At 37.8% G+C, this 14,336-nt stretch overlaps 1 long non-coding RNA gene across 3 annotated transcripts in view; it reads right to left on the reverse strand.

The window, feature by feature from the left end:
- Positions 1-14,336, reverse strand: part of LOC127175151 (uncharacterized) — a 273,811-nt gene that overhangs the window by 103,290 nt on the left and 156,185 nt on the right. The window contains exon 5 of one of the 3 annotated variants that reach the window (XR_007828951.1): positions 7,589-9,594. The exons of the other annotated variants lie outside the window; for them this stretch is intronic. This is a non-coding gene — a long non-coding RNA (uncharacterized LOC127175151). Of the gene's footprint in view, positions 1-7,588; positions 9,595-14,336 lie in introns of those variants that run through there. 3 annotated transcript variants of the gene reach the window in all.

The following is a 14,336-nucleotide window of genomic DNA, read 5'->3' on the forward strand; positions in this document are numbered from 1 at the left end:
CATCATTAAAGATGCACTAAAGTCATTTTTTTGTTGACGTTGCATTGGTTGATATCACACGGACTGGTGGTCTGTGGCTTTAAAGATGCAGGTTAATCTAAAAGCAAATATTTTAGGTTTGTTGATTAGGTTTTGGTCATGTGATTAGGTTTGTCATGCGGTCCCCACTTGGCAGAGCTACTCACCTTATTTTTCATCATGAAGGTAAGCCATTTTCTGGGAATGTGAGAGTGTGATTCATTAGCCGCTTTAAGTAAATATCTAAAATAACTGATACTGAATGCCTTGCATATTCAAGTTAAAATTAAGGTGAATTATTGTTTGAAAACAAAGTATTACCATTAGTAATATGTGACTCTGGACCACAAAACCAAGAAGCAATAGCCTAAATATACTGTATGGTCCAAAATTATATTTTTTTCTTTTATGCCAAAAATCATTAGGATATTAAGTAAAGATCATTTTCCATTAAGATATTTTGTAAATGTCCTACCGTAATATCCAAATAGTTGTATCTCGGCCAAATATTAACCTATCCTAACAAAAGCTTATTTATTCAGCTTTCAGATGATGTATAAATCTCAGTTTCAAAAAATTGACTGGCTTTGTGGTCCAGGGTTGCATATATTAAAATGTATACATTATTACATAATACAAAACATGTCTCCCTTACAATTACAATTTGCCAGCAAAGCTGGGTAGTAACTGATTACATGTAATCTGGATTACATAATCAAATTACAAAAATGAAAAAGTTTTAAAATACTCGTAATCAGACCAGAGTTAGTTTTTTCTTCTACCTTATCTCATGATTAAAACGTACCTGTGGGAACTTTTTCGCAAGACGTGGAATATGTACTAATAAGTACATATCACTGCAGTTTAAACAATAGAGGCAGCAAACTGTGTAATCATTGTACACAGTTATGATTACAGCTCGATGTGTTTCACCTTCACTTACATGTGTTGTACCGAATTCTGACCCCTGACAGACCCCTAGTATTGGTAGATTTAGGGTTAGGTGTGGTGGTGGGATTAGAATTAGGCAATCATGTAGTGATTTGTAATAATTTGACAGGGGGCACAAAACCAGACGTAACAAGTTTGCTCGATAGCTCAGCCAGCACAGAACTGGACTTAGGATACGGCATCCTTGCGTACGAATCCTATGAAAAACATGACTTACGATGAAAGCTGAATGTTGAGAGAAGCTAAAACGGCATGCTTGAGGTTGCGTTTTTACGTCACATTTATTTTTGTTCATACTATTAGATAGGTTTAGGTGTAGTGCAGATGGTACATAGTTGTAGTGCCACTCAATGGACATTTTAAGTCAGAACTGTGGTGACACGTACAAAACCAACGTCACATAAAAAAAATGATAAGGATTTATGCTTATATTGTCCAAAACCACACTTTGCCAGGGGTGTTTGCAAACTTTTGGAGGGCAGTGTATATACTTACTCTTTGTATTTTTATATCAGTATGGTACAAGATAATCCTACTTAAATCAATGTGTTAGGTCAAAAGTAATCTAAAAGTAATCAAAAAGTAGTCTGACTACATTACCTAAAATGTGTATTGTAATGGATTACGTTACTAACTACTTTTTTGTCATGTAATTTGTAACGGACTACAATTTGTAGCCCAGATCTGCCTGCCAGCACTAAACGCTGAGAGAGAGAGAAAAAAAAAGAGAGAACTAAATTAAATTGAAAACAAACAAATAAATGAATAATTAGCATGAAAGTGAAAAATAAAACCATTTTTAAGACTACTGATATGATTTGAATTTTAAATACTTTTGAAAGTACCTTGTATTTCTAGTGGTTAACTTTTTAAATGAGAGAGGGAATCTGCATCTTTTAAGTTTTCACCTTAAGCAATAAGTGCCCTTAAGCAACGCAACGTAAAAGTTCTGATCTCTTCACGGCAGGCCACTGCGAATCTTTGAAACTTGGGCAGAAATCATCTGCTGTAAAGGCTGACTGCAAGGAGCGAAACTGGAAGTTTGGGAAAAACTTCAGAAAAGTGCTTGTTGCACTGCATGCTGCTCAGAGCTTAGCTTCTATCTTCTGGATCACTGTAATATGCATGAGGACCGGACAGTGAGTTACACATCCATTAATGTATGCACTGATCTGTGGCCTTCTGGGTCAGTCTTAAACCCTTTCATGCAAAAATCACTCTCTACACGCTTTCATCTTCCGTTTGCAACAACTTAGATCTTTCTCTTGGACATCTCTGATATATCTCTACAAACAGAAAACATAAGTAGCATGTCATATCTGTAGGCAAACAAACGAGTAAATACATGAATTATAGATCGAGAAATAAATGAGGACGGTACACGGGTATCTGAATGCCTCCGCGGAGTGATGTACAAACAGCGCAGGGGCGACACACAGAATGATTGGCTCTGGCTGCAATCCCCTGCTAAGAGAGAGCTTAGGGAAGGACACACACATCCACACGCACACACCCTGAGACAGACACTTCAACATCATGGTCTGAGATCCAAAGGGAAATTAGTGGGCACTTAGCTCCACACATGTCGAGTGTTTCAGCTGGGATCCAGGCCATAAGATCCAAGCAGCAGCACATGAAAGAGACTCAACTGCCCTCCAGCCTCCAGCCCTCCTCCGCTACATTGCAAATACCTCAAAGAGAGATGTTTGCTTCCACACACAAACGTTTCTCACGTCTGAGCGCGTACGAGCGAGCGGTCGCGCAAGCTTCCGCTGTAAAAACAGCTAAGGGAATGGCGCGGCTGACAAATACATTACCGTTATTTTTCTAATCATCTTCGATGACTCTTCATTCACTGTACTGTCTGTGCTGTGAGCTCATCTACATTTTCTGCGTTCACTGTAAATACCCAATTTTCTTGTTTATATAAATATCTAAATATACCCAAGGTGTTAATACCATGTCAAACTCACTGAAATTCATATGTTGTGACACACAACTAGTGGCTTAATGAGAACTCCCACGCTCCCTGAATCATTCGACACTACTCCAAAACATCTCTGTGATTGATGCAGCCAAGTATAATGCCATTTCAGGTCTCATTGAAGTTTATAGCATACTGTTCACTAAAAATGAAACATTACTACACTTTATAAGCTGCTGCAATTTATGTGGCTGAAACATCAGCTGTCGGAGGGCAACAAATCCCACCCACTCTTTGAATGTCGGCTCAGCGTTACCATACTAACATACTTTACTCCCCCCCCATTTATAATGCTAGTCAAGGAACATCAGAACAGTCATGATTTAGTGCTTACTCTCTCATCATATAATTAAAGAGGCTGTGCTACTGTACCTTTAAGACGTTTAAGATTCGATAACCTCTTTAGAGTATAAATTGAATTCCCTTTTTATTTATTTTTTTAAAGAGTTTAAGTTATACTCTGAAAGAGTTCACCCAAAAATAAAAATTCTGTCATTAATTACCAACCCTTATGTCGTTCCAAACCTGTAAGCCCTTCGTTCATCTTCGGAACACAAATGAAGTTATTTTTGATGTAATCCGAGAGCTTTCTGACCCTGCATAGACAGCAGCGCAACTACCAACTACTTAAAGAAATGTAGTAAAAACATCATTAAAATCAGTGGTTCAACTGTAACGTTATGAAGCTACGAAAATACTTTTTGTGAAAACAAAAATAACGACTTTAACTATTTCTTCTCTTTCAGAACAAAACAGCAAAAGCAATGGAGGAGGAAAAACAAACATCCTGCCCCATTTTTAGCGAGGGCAAGTGTTTGGAAAAATATTATATTAATTATTGATCTTTTGTTATTAAGGGAACTTAGGGAAGTATTCGGAAAGGGACGGAAAACCAACAACGCGTTCTATGGAGCCACTAAACCCTTGTGAAAAAAACAGCATATGCTGGTAGGTATGTTTTGATGCTGGGATGCTGGTTAGGTATGCTTTGGTGCTGGTTTAAGCTGGTCCTTTGCTTAAGGACCAGCACAAACCAGCAAAGGACCAGCTTAAACCAGCACCAAAACATATAAGTAAGTTACTAACTTTACTTACTTATTAATTAATTATTAATAAATATTAAAAAAATATTTAAAAATATTTAAAAATAAAAAATACAAGGAAAATCCCATTTTCAATGATATGCCAATTCAACATGGCCACCGCTCGACATGCAGAGAAAGTGAAAGCCGGGAGTGGAAGTTTTAGGTCTGCCACAGGGCGCCATCGGGCAGCACTGAACGTTCTAGGCCACTCGGCACACCTCCGTGCTGTTTAGCGCCCACCGCCCTGTTGTAATTCTGTGTTTATCAACTCTTTATTATGGGCGCATCATCATTTACAATGGTACCATCTGCTCATTACCTTTCCTGAGTATGGGGCAAATTGCTTTCACAGGGAGTTAACCAGGAGAAGGAAAATTGTCAGCAATAGAGAGAAAATCAAGAAACCTGCTCCTGTCTATTTGCAAAGGCTGTTACCCACACAAGAGATTCAGAAACACGTTTATTTTTTAAGGGGATAAAATAATTAGCCGGCTCTGGTTGTGCGAAGAGAAACAACGAGATTGGTAAATTAGAGCGAGAGGCCTCTGTCGAAATCAAATAAATTTGGAGCGTTTTATGGGTACCTGCAGCTGTGTAGCAAAAACAAATATCGCATATGACCACATGACTCTAATTTATCTGGTTCTCTCCTAAATTAACAGCCCGGGCCAGGCAATGGGAAAAACAGTAGGAAGCAGAAAATAGGAGAATTCCTATCTCCTCTCTCGCATTTAGTCCATTAACTCTTCTAACCACGACGGATGAGGAGAGGCACTCGCTTACAAAAAGCACCCATCAGGGAAAAACACAAACGCCTAACACCTAAACCTTTACTCAATGTGGAGAATTAGACCGCCTTTCTCGTCGGCCGGTGAATATCGATACTGCGGGTGGCACCGTTTTCTCCCCAATTCATAGCAGAAGAGGGGTAGGGAGGGAGACCATCTGTTTCATTTCGCCTTTACAGTGATGTATGGAGAACCATATCCATGAATTAATCCAAATTAAACCTTTAAAAAAAAAAAGTGAAAGAACAATTGTGTAGAAGAGACGCAACCATTTGACATTCTGGGTGGTTATATCATGTGGCCTGTTACTTTCATTACTACAAAATATATGTGTTTCTAATCAGAATGAGCCAATCCAATCCAATAATTCAGCATATCGTCTCCAAACTCTTTGTAAATGAGATATCCAAAAAAAAGAGACAGACACGAAAAGTAGCGTGTAGCAGAAATTCTGTAGTCACTGACGGATTGTGACAATACGGTATCAATGATGGAGACCAGCCCTGCTCTTTCCCATCTGATTTATGTAACGGGTCACGCTGGCGCCTGTGTGTGATAGATTCGAGACTGTCGGGACGAGTTGTTCGACTTTTGGACATTCTCCAATGTGAAGGCTGACATTATTCATGATATTTTGGAAGGAATAGAGGCTAAAAGATCTTTGACATTCAAGGATTGTGACCCTGCAGCTACGTGAAAATGTGTGTAGGCACGTTGGTGGCAGATGCCGTCAGATGAATCAGTGGTCACCGGCACACAGCGCTATCAGAGCTCACACAATGTCAGGGCTGCAGGGCGGCCCTGTCCCAACACACACGCACAAATACACATCAGTCTTGCTCTGACATTGTCTACTAGTTGTGATGGCTAAGCAGCATAAGGGACAACAGTCTCTATAAGCAAACTGAATATTTGTTAGTCTGTCATGATGGAGATTTTTCATTGACTTCTATTGTTTTTATATTGAGCTATTAATTTGTTCTTCCACCGAACACAAAACCTACTCTTCCTAGAAACTTGAATAGAAACCTGATAACAAAAACAGTGAGATGGAGAAAATGCAGTGTTGAAATGTGAAATGGACCTGGTTTAATTGAATGTAAACAGCGACTGGTGATGGAAGTCTTGCATGCAAAGTCGACATGAAATGAAAATTCACATGACTCATCCATACACATTCGTAATTTTTAATCAAAATATAACTTAATCTTTCAGTGAAACAACAGACTGTTCTCAGGTGATGTATGCCAGACTTCTCCAATTATTTAGTCTGCTTAAACCCCAACCCTTCAAACTCATATTTATCTCCCTACAGTTTTAAATTTAACTTCCACATCTCAAAAGCCAACCAACAACGATGGATAGAACCAAATGACTGTCTTACAATTTTGAGATCTGGTTTGGTTTGTTTTTAATTCCTGATTTCAGTGTGTCCAGTATTTTAAAGTGCTCCAATTATGCCATTTTTAAGGTTCCTAATATTATTTTGTTACAATAGGTTTACATGCATGCAAGGTCAAAAAAAACACTTTTGTTTTATCAAAATACACATTTAATATCACCTTATTTTCAGCGATTCTCAAACGATTTGTTCGAAGCAGTTTTAAGATTCCATCTCTCTAAACCCCTCCTTTCTGTGAGCCTACTATGCTCTGATTGGGCAGATGGCCCAGTCTGTTGTAATTGGTCTACCACGTAAAGCATGTGTCGGAAATGACCCGCACTTTACCATGTTTTTATATTTTGAATGTGCAATAAGAAATATAAACATCTATTATTTATCATACTTATAGGTCTCATTTCCCAGTGATTCTCAAATGATTCATTCAAAGCAGTTCTAAGATTCAGTTTCTCTAAACCCCTCCTTTCTGTGAGCCTAATCTGCTCTGATTGGTCAGATGGCCCAGTCTGTTATAATTGGTCTACCACGTAAAGCGTGTGTCAGAAATGACCCACCCATTGCCATGGTTCCATATTTTGAACACTCAATAGAAAATATAAACATCCATTATTTATCATACTTACAGGTCTCATTTTCCAGTGATTCTCAAATGATTCATTCAAAGCAGTTCTAAGATTCAATCTCTCTAAATTCCTCTTTTCTGTGAGCCTACCCTGCTCTGATTGGTCAGATGGCCCAGTCTGTTGTGATTGGTCTACCACATAAAGCATGTGCTAAAAATAACATGCCAATCGCCATGGTTCCATACTGTATTTTAAACGCTCAATAGAAAATATAAACATCTATTATTTATCATACTTACAGGTGTCATTTTCCAGTGATTCTCAAATGATTCCTTCAAAACAGTTCTAATATTCAGTCTCTCTAAACCCCTCCTTTCTGTGAGCCTACTCTGCTCTGATTGGTCAGGTGGCCCAGTTTGTTGTGATTGGTCTCCCGCTTAAAGCGTGTGTGGAAAATAACACGCCAGTTGCCATAGTTCTATATTTTAATTCTATTCTATTATTTATCATACTTACAGGTCATGATTCAGTGGACCCAACTGGTCCAAATAAACTGGGCACTGAGCCGTCTTTCAAGAGCAAGCTTCCCACGTTAAACTCCCTGAGATTAGAGAAGTTGCTGTCAATAAAATGATTTGTTTGAGGGCAGGTCAAGTTGTTTGTGGCCGGCCAACATAGAACATAGGTGAGCATTATACTAATATGTTACCCCCTGACGTGTAGCCGTCACAGAAGTGGGATTACTGACGACTCGTTTAATCGATTCTTTCTTTTGGGAGACTTTATTTGTCGTTTACTTCGGATTTACAACTTTGCAGATTGTTTACTTTCACATACATTTACAATACACACGGCATGAAAGGCAATATTTGAAATAGGGGCACTTTAATTTCAGTGCATCATTTTTGCATTTTTGATTATTATCAGTACACTTATTAATCTGGTTTGATTGTGATAAACCAGAATATCGCTGATTACATGTTTTCACTATCCTCAACATAGTTAAAACCTGAACCAAGCATACATAACTCAATGTAGCACACTTAGTCCTCTGTGAACACCCTTATCACACACATTCACAAATATACCGCACTAGAATACACATAGTGATTCATCTACTTCAGAGCTAATGCAAACAACCTCAAAATCTTTCTTTTTTTTATCACACTCTCCACTGCACACATATCCTCACATTATTACAGCCTCATGATAGGATTTCAGATGAGAATGTGAAAACAAATGGAAACGACGGGCTACAAAACATAAAATATACAAGTGAAGAACCACCTTTGTGTGCGTTACCTCCACACCGCAATATTCTCGTATCTACTGAGACTGATTTACAACCCTCTTTCAAAGCCAATGCTGCCGCTGCACAGATTTATGTAGCGGGGGTCAGATCTCACCTAGCTGTAGCCATATGCACGCCTCATTTCCATATGCTGTATTAGGGTGGTGTCAGACACTATGCAGAGACTGAGGTCTTATTAGGCACGGGGGTCCCTGCCACAGTACAAATCAACACCGCCGGGACTTCTGCTCATTCTCTGTCACCGACTCCACTCAACGAACTCCATATGCGAGACTTCTGCGCGCTTTATCGGCGACTGGTGAGCCCCGTTCGGCCATCGGCCCTTCGCCGTGCAAATCCCCCCAGTGATGGAAGTGGGAGGCCGTAGTGTCTGGGGAAAGGAAGACACAAAACAGGGAACGGGGGGGTTTTGGGAGTGCCATAAAGTTGGCAGCGTGTGATTGCGACAGCTTTGATTCCCAAGAAGAGAGTAAATAAACAAGATCCCCTGTGGTTCCTGCAGAGACTGGGAGCGGCAGCACAATATGGAAGGGGGAAAAGAGGAAACGAGGAAGAGGAGGACACAGATGAAGACACGAGAGATACAAAAAGCATAATCATAAGGTGTGACACTGAGTGCACTAACAAAATGCGCAAATAACACGAGTAGGTGATGGAAATGTGTGCTTTCCAGCCAACAAATTTTCTTCTCCAGAATTACTGAATGTATATTTTAACTGAAAGGCCAAGCATCATCAGTCACTTTTTTTTCTTTTTAAATGAATCAGTTAATTTATTATTATTATTTAAGAAATTCATACATTTATTGTAAATACCAAAGTAGTATCATGTCACACAGAAGATTATATCTAACCATACGGTGAAAATTTGGCTTGCCATTACAGAAATAAACTACATTTCAAAATATACTAAAACAGAAATCAGTTATTTAAAATTTTAATAATTCTGAAAATAATTTTTAATTGCAGGTTCTATTGCGACAACTTACACTATATATTGTGACTACTTGCCCCATACATAGGTCAACTTGTGTTCAGTAGACTGTTTGTTATCCTTGGAATATTTCAGTATATGTTCAAAAGACTATTTGGAGTAGCTAAAATATAACAGAAAACTAAAGGGCATTTACAGAAACTGACCGTCTTCAGCATAGCATTTCACATCATGAACAGATAATTTGAATACTACAGCAGATGAAAAATGATGCACAAGCGATCAGTAATGCAACAAAACAAGCCAAAATATTGGAAAGATCATGACAGTATAGACAACAACAAATAAACAAACAGGCAGTGAAAAATAAATACCCACATATACCCAGCCCAATATCAACATTCATGCAATATGTATAGTTGTCTCGGAAATATCTGGGAAGTAAACTTCAGGCTCTGTTCTGTGATGAACTAGGAGCTGTAATAATTCGATCAGACTGTCCATACGTCAGTGCTGTGATGACTTGGGCCACTGCAGCCATCTGCTTTGTGTAACCGGCTGAGGAAAGAGTGAGAGAGAGAGAAACAAGTTAGAGAGAGAAATCAAAAGTAAAAGAAAGGATGGAGAAAATGAGGATTAATGTCGTGGCCTGCAGCACTGGGCCGTCAGAGTCAGAGAGTTTTATTGCAATACTGGCATTCCTACACAAATTCACATTCCAGATATAAGCTCCATCCAGCACAACTACACTCAGTCAGAAATAAATAATTAAAAGAAAGGACAGGGCAAACTAAACACGCAGAAAACCTACAGCGGCGTGTGGAAAAATAAATAAATGTAGATTCTTGCTTTAATTTTGTAAATAAATTTTTAAAAATGATTAGAGGAATGATGGTTATTTTCTAAAACAAATTAAAAACGTATATACTTCTCAACCACAAATGCTCGTCTTTTAATAACTTGACTTTGCGCATTACGCAATCACGTTAAAAGGGTCATGCATGATGTAGGCGGAAGTACTGACCCAGTGTTTACAAAGCTAACGTGCAAAGTCAAACAATCTTTCAAAAAAAAAAAAAAAAAAAGATAAAATAACGATGTCGGACGATTTTAAAGTTGGAGGAGAAAATGAGATGGAGTTTTTCTCTCTACCTTTTTGATTGTATACAGTCGAAGAACTAGGGCTGCCTTCTAATAGTCAACTAACTGTTAGTCGGCGAGAAAAGGCTTGGTCGACCAAAATTTTATTAGTCGCTTAGTCACAGAAAAAAAAATCCACAGGAAGTGGTGAAGTCACGCAGTCCATGACGGACAGATTGTTAACGGCTGGTCTGTGGTAACAGTACATTGGACAGGACATCCAAGCGCCTGCCTATTATTCATCGACCTCAAATATGGCTTTTCATCTGAAAGATGTATGTAGTAGCAACTTTACATGGCCACTCAATCTAATGTTAATGTAAAAAAAAACTGTGCTATTGAAGTTGAACAGTATACAGAATAGTGTGCTCACTGCATGACACATGGGGGCGCTGGTGCAGTCACATGCTCTTAAAATACTCCATCATTTTTGGTCATACAGATAAAAGTAATACATCTTTTGAATCTGTAAAGACTCAATAACAATGAAATGTTGCACTTTTGTAAAATAATGAAAGCAAACAGGATGTGCTTTCTGCCGTCTCGGTCTCTGTGAACTTGAGCGTGAAATTTCGCAACTCTGTGTATACTTGCCTTACAGACATGAAAAATATATCTATAAAGAGTGAAATGTCTACTTTCAAATAAACCAATTACAATAGAAAACATTCTCAGATTATGTAATCCATATGAAACATGCATACAGGCACATCACTACTGCGGAGATGACGAGTCAGTCTTGCCTACTTCATGTCTTAAAGGATTCATTAGATGCTCATTTTCCACAAGCTGATATGATTCTTTAGGGTCGTAATGAAAAGTCTATAATATACTTTAGTTAAAAATTCTCAATGGTTGTGTAAAACAACACCCTTTTTACCTTGTCAAAATGAGCTCTGCAAAAATCAGCCCATTCTGAGGGATTGTTACTTTAAATGCAAATTAGCTCTACTTGCCCCGCCCCTCTCTTCTCTCTGCAGCTCAGATGTCGGGAGTAAATGTTCATTATTACATCCAGCAACACAACACCTCAATCGGAGATATTCTTGTCTAACTTACATCCCTGCTCCAGCATTGAAACAATGGAGGTCGGACTGTTACAGCTGATCTGAGGTAAGACGCTCATGTCAATCAACTATCGTGGGAGCGGCCTCCGTCGGTGTGACGCCACACTGACAGGCATCTGAGAATGGCTCGATTTGAAAAAGAGAATATTATTTTTACAGATTAATTAAAAACCACTGCATGAATTTTCATCATTATAGGGTAGATGTGTACATACACTGCAAACACACATTAATGTTCAAACAACATGTAAAAGTGAAGTTTGCATCTGATGACCCCTTTAAACCAAACACAACGAAAGCACTAGTTATTAAAATTGCATGCAGTTTCCTTGCTGTTTTTTCCCAGACACATTCATAATTATTATATCTGCCAGTGCACAGTGGCAAGCTTTTTTTTTTTTTTTTTTTACGTGTGCTAAAGTGCTTATTAGGCTACACTCTCAGAAAACAAGATACAATTCTGTTGCTGGGCCAGTACCCTAAGGTACAAAAGTGAAAAGGTACATCTTTGTACCTTAGGGTTCCGCCCCAGCAACAGAACTGTACCTTTTTTTCTGACAGTGTATGTAGGCAATTAAAAGCTCATTATTATGATTCATATGGTTTATTAATGAATGTGTGACTAATAGTCGACTAATGCTTAAAATGAACGACTACTAGTCGACCAGAAAAATCTTTAGTTGAGGACAGCCCTACGAAGAACTAACCACGCATAACCTTTCCAATGGTATTACGCAATGCTTGAAGTCATGGACAAGCATTTGTGGTTAAAAAGTATAGAAATTTTTGTTTTATGTTCTTTATAAAATGGGCAATCGTTTTGCTAGATAATACTAATTAAAACATATTATTCAGTCATTCTTATATCCTCCTTAAAAGGACTAAAGACAACCAGTAGAGAGAGAGAGAAAAAAAGAAAAAAAGAAAGAAAGAAAGAAAGAAAGAAAGAAAGAAAGAAAGAAAGAAAGAAAGAAAGAAAGAAAGAAAGAAAGAAAGAAAGAAAGAAAGAAAGAAAGAAAGAAAGAAAGAAAGAAAGAAAGAAAGAAAGAAAGAAAGAATAAATACTCGTGCCTAAAAGCTCTGATATCCATGAGCTTGGAAGAAAAAGTGCTTTGGCATCTTAACTCTTCTGCAAATTGACCCAGATTAAATCAAATTTAAATGCGGCAACTAATCAGAAATTTGGCACTCTCAGATGCAACCAAAATAGGATGTCAATCTCAGCATTTGCATCATAAAGGGACATTGTGTAATGTGAAGAGGGAAAAATCGCTGGTGTTAGATCTAAACAGAGCTGAGTGGACAAGAGAAAATAAAACCTGGATGAATGCCTGGGACATTTAGAATGGAAGAAGAAACATGTCTGGTCAGTTAAAACTGATATTGAGAGCCTTCTGATCCGAGGACATTGTCACCATCATTTAGTAACCTTGATATCATGATCAGTGCCAGCACCACACTACACAGAAAATACAGTAACTCAGATGACAAGTTTACAACCGTAGGATGGACTTTATACAACTGGCTGGACTTCAATAAGGTTGATATTACATTTTTGAAAATATATTCTATCTAAATGTTCTCTCTCTCTCTCTTTCTGCTTAGTGGTGCTTGACTTTTGTCCAAAGCTTGAGGAAAGTGGCTCTGTTATTTCTGAAGAGGCTGATACACAGACGCGTCACAAATCCTCTTAGCCACGACTGCAAACGGCTTTTGGGTGGCAGCTTAAAGGAGCCATTGTGGTGCTCCTGGTTTTGAAACTTCCTACAATGCCTTTCGGCCAGGCTAATGTAAATAAAAAGCAGCCCTGAACACGAGCACAGGAAGACGAAGAAAGTCAGGCTGAGTGCGAGAGTGAGAGAGAGAATAAAAGCCCAGGTCTCACACTTCAAAACAGCCATTCTGAGACAGACTCCTAACGTGAGAGGAAAAGAGCGAGGGATGAGAATGACTGAAAGAATTACAAGAACTACGAGAGACAGAGAAGAAAAATGCATAGAGAAAAAGACATATTTAAGGTGAATGCAAATGTTTTTTTTTTTTTTTTTTTAAAGATCTTGAAGGTCACTTGTGGGAAGGGGACACTACTTGAAGAGATGTTTCAAAGGAAAGTGCACAACTTAACTCTGTGAATAGTCATTCCACAAGGCTTTTAGTGAAAGGTACATGTAATGGTCACTTCAAGAAAGTTTTTGCTGTTTATGATCATGTGATTCTGAGTGGCTAACTGAATCATTTTGAAACATGAGGTAGTTACATACACTGTCAGACAAAAAGGTACAGTTCTGTTGCTGGGGCAGTACCCTATGGTACAAAACCGAAAAGGTACCTTACCTACCACTAAACGGTACATATTAGTACCTTAAATGTACATTTTAGTATTTTTTTTAAATATATTTATTTATTTATTTGTTCCCCAAAATGTTCGCAATCATCATGATTAAATTAAAATAAGATACTTTTTAGTTAAACAATGATTAAGTTGTACACTGTCGTTTAAAAGTGTGGGATCAGTAAGACTTCACGAAGCTCATAAAGGCTGCATTTATTTAATCAAAAATGCAGAAAAATAATGGTTTCTATTTTAATATACTTTAAAATATAATTTATTACTGTGATGAAAATCAGCTTTGCATCAGCCATTAGTCGAGTCTCAAGTGTCACATGATCCTAATCATTCTAATTATTATTCAAATTTTGAAACCTGTGATACTTTTATCAGAATTCTTTGATCAATAGAAAGTTAAAAAAGACCAGCATTTATTCAAAATATGAATCTTAACTAACAATATAAGTCTTGACTATCACTTTTTTTGTATCAATTTAACACATCCTTGCTGAAAAAAAAAAAAGAGTAATAAAAATGTACTAACCCCAAACTTTTGAACGGTAGTGTATATTGTTAAAAAAAAGATTTCTGTTTTAAATAAATGTTGTTCGCTTTAACTTTTTATTCATCAAAGAATCCTGAAAAAAAGTATCACAGGTTCCAAAAAAATATTAAGCAGCACCACTGTTTCCAGCACTGATAAATCAGCATATTAGAAGGGTTTCTGAAGGATCATTTTGACACTGAAAATGGGAGTTATGATG

This window comes from Labeo rohita, chromosome 13, assembly GCF_022985175.1.
Source record: "Labeo rohita strain BAU-BD-2019 chromosome 13, IGBB_LRoh.1.0, whole genome shotgun sequence".
Taxonomy (NCBI): domain Eukaryota; kingdom Metazoa; phylum Chordata; class Actinopteri; order Cypriniformes; family Cyprinidae; genus Labeo; species Labeo rohita.